The sequence below is a fragment of the Tenrec ecaudatus genome, chromosome 9, assembly GCF_050624435.1.
Source record: "Tenrec ecaudatus isolate mTenEca1 chromosome 9, mTenEca1.hap1, whole genome shotgun sequence".
NCBI lineage: Eukaryota > Metazoa > Chordata > Mammalia > Afrosoricida > Tenrecidae > Tenrec > Tenrec ecaudatus.
Window position 1 is genome coordinate 127,464,229 of NC_134538.1, and position 10,570 is coordinate 127,474,798.

Here is a 10,570-nt window from a genome sequence, read left to right on the forward strand (position 1 = left end):
GGAGGGTCTCCTTCTTCTTCTTCTTGCTGTCTTCTTACTTTCCCAAGAATGATGTTTTGCTCCAGGGACTGGGTCCTTCCTGAAAACATGTCCCAAGTATGTGGGATGCAATCTCATCATTTTTTACTTCTCCAGAACACTCTGGCTGTAATTTCATTTATGACAGATTTAGTCATTCTCTGGCAATCTAGTCAATAGTTTTCGCCAACACCGTAATTCAAACACATCCGCTCTTCTTGGGGCTTCCCTGTTCATTTCCCAGCTTTTGCATGGTTACGAGGTGACTTCTGACTGTGGTCAGGCACACCTTAGTTCTCAAGGTGATGGTTTGAGTTTTACAGAGGCGCCCCCACCATTCGATTTGTGCAATTCAAAGTGTAATTTGATTTCTTGTCTGCTGTTTACATGGGCATTGACTATGGTTCTAAGTAAAATGAATCCTTGAAAACTTCAATCTTTTCTCCACTCTCATGATCTTGTCTACTGATCCAGCTGGGAGGATTTTTGTTTTCCTTAGGCTGCAGAAGGATCCACACTGAAGGCCGTGGTTGGATTGTCACCGTTAAGCACGTGAAGTCCTCTTTGCTTACGGTAACCTAGCTGTGTGAACCGCGTAGTTCAGGTTGTTAATGGGCTTTACTCCAGCTCTGTCTCTTAGTCTTGTTTCTCAGATTATTTGCTGTGCATACAGATTGCTTAAGTGCAGTGAAAGATTCAAGCCTGATACACCTTTCCTCATCTGAAACCACACGGCATCTATCCCTTTGTTCTGTTTGAATGTAAGTGTGCGGTGTACATACAGTTTCCACAGGAGCAAATGAGATATTCTGGATGTCATCTGCCTCACAGTGTTATTCTTACTTTATTAAGCCTGCCGCTTGTCTGTCAGCTTGTCACACTGTGGTGGCGTGTGTGTTGCTGTGATGCTGGAAGCTGTGTCACTGGGATTTCAAATGCCAGCAGGGTCCCCAAAGGGAACAGGTTTCAACACAGCTTCCAGACTGAAGACAGACTAGGAAGATGTTCTCTTCGGAGGAATTAGCCACTGAAAACCTTATGGAAAGCATCAACAACATAGCCAGATACGGAATATCACATGAATGGAAGCAGACGTTGTCAGAGATAGTGACTGAGGAAGAGCTGCCTTCTTAAAGTAAAGTTGACCAAAATGATGCAGATGGAGTAAAGCCTTTGAGACTTTCATTTGTTGACGGGGCATTATTCAAAATAAGAAGAAACAGCTGCAAATTCCAATTAATAATTGAACTTGGAATGTGTGAAATACAAATGTAGGAAAATTATAATTTGTCAAAAATGAAAAAGGATGCATAATGATCAACATTCTAGATGTTAGTGAGCTGAAATGGACTGATATTGGCCATTTTGAACCAGATAATCATATGGTTGACTCTTTTTGGAATGACAAATTCAAGAGGGATGGTGTCTTATTCATCATCAAAAAGGACAGTTCAAGATCTATCCTCAAGTACAATACTGTCTGTGATAGGTTAGATCTATCCTCATACAAGGAAATCCAGTCAACACAACTATTATATAAATTTATGCACCAACCAACAATGCTAGTAGTGGAGAAATTAAAGAACTCTACCAATGTCTTCAGTCTGAAATTGATCAAACATGTAATCAGAACGAACTGATAGTGGTGATTGGAATGCAAAAGTTAGAAACAAAGTTGAGGGAACAGAAAATGGAAAAGATGGCCTTGGTGATAGAAACAAAGCTGGAGACCACGTGATAAAATTTTGTAAGACCAACAACTTGTCTGCAGCAAATACCCTTTTCCAGCAACACAAATGGCAACTATACATACATCTTTGGGAAGAGACACAGCCCTGGTAGTGTAGTGGTTATGAGCTGGGTTGCGATCTGAAAGGTCAGCAGTTCAAAACCACCAGCCACTCTGGGGAACACAGAGATTTCTACTCTAGTGAACAGTTACAGTATCAAAAACTCATGGAACAATTATCCTCTGTCCTATAGGGTTGCTAAGAGTTGGCATCAATTCCATGGCACTGAGCTTGGTTTGGGTTTGCTGGGAAAAGATAATGGAGAAACTCAATATCAGAAGCTATAACCAGGCCAGGGGCTGTCTATGGAACAGACCATCAATTGCTCCTCTGTAAGTTCAGGCTGAAGCTGAAGAAAATGGGAACAAGTTCACAAGAGCCAACATATGACCCTGAGTCTTTCACATCTGCATTTAGAGGACATCAAGAACATGTCTGACTTACTGAACACTAATGACAGAAGACCCGAGGAGCTGTGGGAGGGCATCAAAAACATCACAAATGAAAAACGCCAACGGTCATTAGAAGAAAGACAGAAAGGAAATAAAACCTCAGCATGGAGGTCAGAAGAGACTCTGAAACTTGCTCTTAATTGTAGAGTAGCTAAGGCAAATGGGAGAAATGATGACGTAAAATTGCTGAATAGGAAATTTCAAAGGGCAGCTCGAGAAGACAAAGTTGACTACTATAATGAGATGTGCAAAGACCTATCATTAGAACACCAACAATGAAGAATGTGCTCAGCATATCTGAAACTGGGTTAAGGAAAACTTCGAGCTTTGAGTTGCAATAATCGAAAAACTCTATGGAAAAATATTTAATAATGCAGGGAGCACGGAAAGAATACACAGAATCACTGTACCAAAAAAGAACTAGTTGATATTCAACCATTTCAACAGGTAGCAAAAGAGCAAGAATCAATGGTACTTAAGGAAGAAGTTTAATCTGCATCGAAAGCATTACTTGAAAACAAGGCTCCAGGAATGAACGGAATGCCAATTGAAATGTTTCAACAAGCTGATGAAGCACTGCAAGCACTCGCTCATCTCTGTCAAGAAAGCTGCAAGACAGCTATTTGGCGAACTGACTGGGAGAAATTCATATTTGGACAGATTCCAAAGAGAGGTAACTCAACAGAATGTTCAAATAATACAACCATATTGTCAATATCACATGCAAATTAAATTTGGATGAAGATCATCCAACCACAGTTGCAGCAGTACATTGAGGGAGCTGCCAGAGGTTCCGGGTGGATGTGGAATAAGGGACATCATTGAGAATGCCAAATGGATGTTAGCTGGAAATAGAATGCTAGAAAGATATTCCTTTGTGTCTTAGGGACTGTGCAAAGGCATTTAATGGTGTGGATCATAACAAGCTCTGGATAATCGGGAGAAGCATAGGAATTCCAGAATACTTAATTGTGGTCATGAGGCACCTGTACACAGATCAAGTGGCAATTGTTCAAACAGAACATGAAAATAATGCATGGTTTAAAATCAGGCAAGGTGTGCATCAGGATTGCGTCCTCTGCCCATACTTGTTCAATCTGTATGCAAAATAACCAGAAAGGCTGGCTTATCTGAAAACGACTGCAGCATCAGAATTGGAGACTTTCTAACAACCTGCAATGTGCAGACGGCACAATCTTGCTGGGTGAAAGTAAGAACTTGAAGCGCTTGCTGATGAAGAGCAAGGATTCCAGACTTCAGTATGGATTACAACTTCATGTAAAGAAAACCAAAATCCTCACCACTGGGTCCATAGGTAACATTACGATAAATGGAGAAAAGATTGAGTTGTCAAGGATTTCTCCTTGCTTGGATCCACAATCCATACTCGTGGAAGCAGCAGTCAAGAGATCTTAAGATGCACTGCACTGAATAAATCGACTGCATAAGACCTCTGAAAAGCAAAGATTCTACTTTGAGAAGTAAGATGTGCCTGACCCGAGTCATGGTATTTTCCATCACCTCATGTGCGTTGACAGTTGGACGTTAAATAAGGAACATCAGATGCATTTGAATGGTGGTGCTGTCAAAGAATGTTGACTGTGCCATGGACTGCCATGGAACAAGGCTGCCTTGGAAGAAGAACAGTTAGAAAGTCCCCTCGAGGCACATTTGCCTCATGTACTGTGGCCCTGTTACCAGGAGAGACCAGTCTGCTGGAGAAGGAAGGACATATGCTTGGTCAAGTTGAGGGTCAGTGAAAAAATAGGAAGGCCTTCAAAAAGATGAAGGGACACAGTGGCTGTCACAATGGGCTGAAGCACGAGAGTAACTGAGAAGATGGTGCAGGCCCATCGGGTCATTCTGTGGTACACAACGTCGCAATGAGGTAGAACCGACTTGACAGGACTTATCAGCAGCAGCACAGTTGAATGCCTTGGCATAGTCAATCCAACACAGGTAAACATCTTACAAGGGCAGTGATAGCCCTTATTCCACTCTGCCTTAGTCCCAATCTAGCTTGATGTACTGCTGCAATCATGTTCTAATAATATACTTAATAAAAATTTGTTTGATAAAGAAGTGGACACATTCCTGCTTTGGTATCTTAAGTGAATACTAAAATTAACCTGCATTCTCCCAACACCAGTCAAGTGAGGTGGAGGTGTCAACCAAAGCCAGAGGGGACAGGGCTGAGGTGAGGACAGCCAGCCAGCTCCTGCTCTGAGGTGGTTTGGAGTTGACCATGCCGGGAATCCCATAGCTGAACTAGATGACAAACGTCTTCATCAGCTATAAGAGTTTGGGATCCCGTGACTCATTCCTCCTCGAGAAAGTTGGAAAGACGTTATGTTACCAGCTGTGGTACATTCCACAGTTTAAAAGAAGAAGGATAGTTTTTGAGAATATAAAACTAAATGTGTTTAACAAAGCGTGTTACACGCTCTATGTGTCCATAACAACATGCTTCTGTGTCCATCCCAGAGTAAATGTACCTCTGACATTTTCATGGAAGCACATGGTGTTTAATCAGGGTGAATGAGAACAGATTAAAACTGTCTGTGCTTGCCAAACACCGGCCTGTGTGCAGAGGGCGCAGCCAAGGTTGAGCAAAGGTTTCATCCGGTCTTCTTGGCTGTTCCTCCGGATCTTAGATGTTGGCATTCATCCACGCTATAGAGAAGAGGAAACCTTGAAAGGGAGAAATGCTAAGCAGTCAAGTGCCTTCCCAGATCTGAAAAATTGGTGCTGTAGAATTAGCCACATTGATATGCAATAGCAACAAGTCCAGTGACGTTCTCTGACGAGACACCCCTGCTGGCGGGCGTTACAGTGGACCTCGTTGGTGACCTGTCCAGATGCCCTTTGGCACATTGATGTACCTCCCATGGGTGCTGAGTGATCGAGGCTCACAGCTGTGTCCTTCTCCCGAGAATGGCACTCAGCCATCTTGTGGTAGTTACATAATCTTGTGTCAACTTGCGGATATTAAGAGCGAAGGGGGTGGAATCTAGCCTGTCAATCAAGTCAGCCTGGTGATGCCTCTTTGTGGCTATGGCCTTCTCATGAAGAGTCTGGGAACTTCCTCTCTGCCTTGGTCTTCCTGTTGATGAACCACACAGAGACTTGGTGAGCAAGCCTTGTGAGAGCCTCTCTCTCACTACTTCACCTTCCTGTTCACAAGCCATGTGGAGCCTTGTTGAGTGAGACCTGAGCGAGCCATGCTGTGGAGACTGCACCAGCCCTATGATGCTTCCGCTGCCATTGGATCCACAAGACTTTTCACCCACTGACCTATGCTCTTCCTGCATTCTGCACCATTGCATGTGCTGCGTGAGTCTAAAGAAAGATTTATGGACTAGTATGGGACTTATGAGCTAATATCAGACTTGTGGACTTGATCTGGACTAGACTGGGATGCTTTCTTGATACACAATTACTCTTTGATATAAAGCTCTTCCTTACACATATATGAGTGTCTCTGGATTTGTTTCTCTAGTCAGTCTGGAATAACATACATCTCGTCCAGGAATATACAGGTGTTTCTTGTTTTTCCAAAGCTTCTTTACGCCACTTTGCTTAGGAAAGACCCACACAGAATACCTGTTTTGGCTCATTGAAAGAAATCCAAAGAGGATTTTCACAAAAGTAAGACGTCAAATCAGTGCTCAGTGTTTGTTTGACAGCTGGCTGGTAAAAGGAGGACACAGCACCCTGAGTAGTGGGGTGTGACATAGCTAAGTTCCTGCCTTGGGAACTACACTGCATAGATACTTTTTCTACTTTGTGTAGGCTGTGTATGCATTTGCATCTTTGTGTAGGCTGTGTATCATTCTCCCATTTACTGTCAAAGTCCAAACTCACTGCCATCAAATCTGACACATAGTGGCCTCACAGGACAGAGTAGAAGGTGGGTTTCCTTGACTTTAACTCTCTATGGGAGTAGAAAGCCTCATCTTTCTCCCGCAGAGTGGCTGGTGGTTTTGAACAGCTGACCTCGGGGTTAGCAGCCCAATGTATAACCACCATGCCACCAGGGTGCCTATACATTAGTGTTATCTTAGGTTTTATGTGTTACTTGGTATGATTTGGTAAGTTATTTTGGAAGTCTTGAAATATTTAAAAATTACCATATAAATGTAATTTCCCCAATTTGCCTTATGAAGATTTCATAGAAACACTCTATATTTGAAGAATTATTTCATCTTCTTCCCTTTCTCTACTCTCCCTGAGTGCACGTTTTGTAAAAATTTTACCACAAATTCAACCTATTGGCATAGATATCCCCCCCCCCGATGCCAAAATATGCTGTTTAATAAGCATCGTTCTATATAAAATTCTCTGCAGAAATAAATTGCAGGGACAAGAAAATAACATTAGCTTAATATTCCCATTTAAGAGTTGGTTTTCTAGTTCATTTAATATGATAGATTCTCACCACAACTAATACAGAGAGCTACAGACTGCAGAGTTGAGACTACAATTGATTCGATAAAATATAGAACACCCAGTTAAGCTCGGATTTTAGATAAATAACAAGTGATTTTTCAGTATTTCTTTCCCAAGAAATATTTGAAACAACACATGGAAATCCTTTCATTAAACATTATGTATATTTTATCTTACATTCACATTTATCTGGATATCATACTTTATTTCATTTTGCTTTTGATAAATCTCACAACTCAACTTTTGGAAGCCACCCTTGAAACAATATTTCCTTAGATGTTCTGATAGTTGAACCTCCATCAATAAAAGCGCACCTGCCTCAGGTGAGTTAAAAATTACATGTCAGTTAAAATTTAAGTTTGGAAGACACACCTCACACAACATGGACTTTCCCTAACGAAATCAGGGATTGACAAATTTCCTCTGTTAGGGGTCCAATAAATATTTTAAGTTCTGCAGGCCTGGGAAATTCTGTTGAAATCACTTGACACCTCCTTTGTAGCTCAAAAGCAGTCATACCAAACCAAGCCAAACTCAGGGCCAGCAAGCTGATTCCTGCTCATGGTGACCTCTGGAGCTGGGCAGAACTGTAACTCTTTACGGGAGTAGAAAGCATCTTTCTTCTTTCTCCTGCAGAGCGGCTGGTGGTTTTGAGCTGCAAACCTTGTGGTAAGCAGCCAAATGCATAACCATGTAGCCTGCAGGGTTTCTCAAGCAGCCGTAGGTGATACATAAATTGAATGGGCACCACTGGGTTCCAATAGAACGTTGTAGGGCTTCATGTGTCAATTGAATCATGGTCTTAAGAGAATCCCACAAGCATTAAGATATATATTTAAGAAAGCAACTTTATTTTTATCCACAGAATTAATTAAAAAAAACTGTATGCAGTGTGATATCACTTTGCTAATGGTGAGATGAACCTGGTACAACATACTACTGAAAATTAATTGGGTAAAACCTTCCAGAAAATAATTTATTTTGAGTCATGAACCTTTGAGGCTTACATAAAATAAGAAGATATATTTAAAATTATGCACCAAATATCCATTGTTCTGAAGCTAGAAGCAATTTACATGACCTCAATTAGGAGTCTGGAAGTAAAACAGGTGAATTTTCTTGATAGCCAACTCTGCCCATTGACAAACCTCACTCTTTGCAGACTGCCCAGAGGCACCCACAGGGCCCAGTAGAACTCCCCAAAGTCTGTAATCGCTATGGGAGCAGAATGCTGCATCTTTCTTTTGAGGAATGGCTTCTGGGTTTGAACGGCGACCGACTGAGCACATGTTTATAATTAAACAGATGCATGTGTGTTTCTCAAGAGACATTTCTCCAGAGAGAACCATCGCAAATTCAATATAGGAAGAAGCAACCACAAAGATCTGTTACTTACAAAGTCAACCAGAAGGTGTACATGAGCACGGGAATCTCCTTCCAAAGGCTGAGAAAAATAGGCATCTATGGACTAGCGTACATCTGGTTTGAAACAGATGGGTGTGGGAAGCATCACGGCTCTGCAGTAAGACAAATTAACCCAAAATGTACCATCAGAAGTAAAGTCACACAAGCTAACTGGTCCTGGTATTTCACAGGGTTCCACCTGGGCTGGGAAGGAGGCTCTGCCATGGGGCTGAGGTCAGGGCCAGGGGACACCAGCACATGGTGGATGGCTGGATGGCCAACCACACTCGGACTTTCCAGGGCTCTTCCATAAGACAGTGCCAAGCAACAGCGCCTTCGAAGTGATGGACCATGGGTTGTCACGGCCATGCTGAGGCAGGGGTGGGACAGGCATCCTTCCTCCTACGTGCTTTGTGTTTTATTTTAGTGTTGTAGCTCCTAGTCTCTCAGCTGATGGAGATGACGCAAGCTCAACAGTATGCTTTTATTTGTGTGGCATTTCACTTGCTACAGTTTAGGGCCATCTGGGCTGTGGAAAGGGGCCTTTCAAGATTTAACAACAGGAATCTGGGTTGGGATTCTGGTTCTGCTAAGCACTAGGATGAGACTCGGGCATGCTATTTCAATCTCTGCCTCAATTTCTCCCTCGCCAGACAGAGATTATACAGTACCTCCTCCATAAAGCTGGTTAAATAGGACACAAAATGCAAGCATACCTTAGTATACAGTAAACAACAAATGATATAGTCATTTGTAATACCACACCCTTCTTCCACTTAGTTCCAGGATACAAAGAATTGAAGTAAGATTCTAAGAGATCTTCCATGTTTTTTTTTTCTCTTTTCTTCTTTTACATTTTATTAGGGACTCATACAACTCTTACCACAATCCATACATATACATACATCAATTGTATAAAGCACATCCATACATTCCCTGCCCCAATCATTCTCAAGGCATTTGCTCTCCACTTAAGCCCCTTGCATCAGGTGAGATCTTCCATGTTTTAAGGAGAAGTCCCAGCGTACCTGGCAGCTGTGGGGTCTGTGTTTGCAGCGTTCCTTCCCTCCAGGAGGGTCAACTCGGAGCTGGCCAGCCCAATCAGCTGTGGACTAGAGGGGCAGACACCAAATAAGAAGCATGTCACTGTTAATAAAAGCATGTGAGGATGTAGGGGCATATTAGAAACACACACACACACACACACACAGAATGGATGGTGTATGGAGTTCCATTTAGAGGAGAATACCATTTGGGGGCTGAACGAAGTCTCAGAGATTCACTCTTGAGTCCAATTCTCTGGTCTCTGAGTTGCGATCCAGGTGGGAAGCATCTCGTTTCTGGCCAGCCCTCTAATTCAGTGTCATGGACAAACCTTGACATCCCGGAGAGGCCAATCTCCCAGAGCGTGAATGAATCCATCAGCTCCCTGGATTGGAAAGAATACTATTTTGGCCTCTCATTTTCTCTGAGATATACATCTACTCTGGACTCTCACAATTTAGAAAAACCTCTGGAGCTGTCAAATGCGTGTTCTCTCTGTCAACACACACACACACACACACACACACACACACGCAAACTCCCCTGCCATCGAGCCCACGGAGAAGCACAGTGATCCTGAAGAGCATCCAACCGCCACGCAGGGTTTTTGAGACTGTACATCTTTACAGACGCAGACAGCCACATCTTTCTCCCGTGGGAAAGTCAGTGAGTAGCAGTCCACTGTTGAACCTATTGTTCTCTCCATAGATGTTCATTTGTTTTAAAAAAATTGCTGACTAGGTCTGAGTTCATTGAAGTTCCTCGTTTCATTTGTGAGAACCAGAGGATGATGTCAGAGCGAGCATGTCAACGTCCATGGCAGAGCGAGCCCCTCCAGAATGTGCACCTGGGGGGCTGCGGGGCTCGAAGTCTCCTACTTCCAAGTCCCAGACAGTATTTTCTGGGGAGGTGGCGCAGACATGACTTTGTAGACGATCAAAACGGGGAGCAGACAGAGCGAAGGCTAGGAGCTATCCCATGTTTTCCAAGTTTTAACTCTACCCTGTCTTAGGTATTTGTAAAAAGGTGGGAACGGTGATTGCACAGTAGGGAAAGACACAGGGGGATCCCGGTGTTGTCGTGGGTTATGGTCAGGCTGCGAAAGCAGTTTGGAACCACCAGCTGCTCGGCTGCCCAAAGATGAGGCTTTCTCCTCCGGTACAGAGTCACTGTCTTGGAAGCCACCGGGAGCAGTTCTTCTCGGTCCTACGGGGTCGCTCAGCATGGGGATGGAGTCAATGGCAGAGTGGAAGAGGGGCCCCCGGCTTTGACTCTTTCTCTTCCCCTTGCCTCAGGATACACTCCAGATGCCAACTATGTGCCTCTTCCCAAGCCTAGATCTGCATCTCTGCACGTGTGTTGGTATATTCAACTTTGAGAATAAAAAGTCCCACGAGGACAAGACTGATGTTA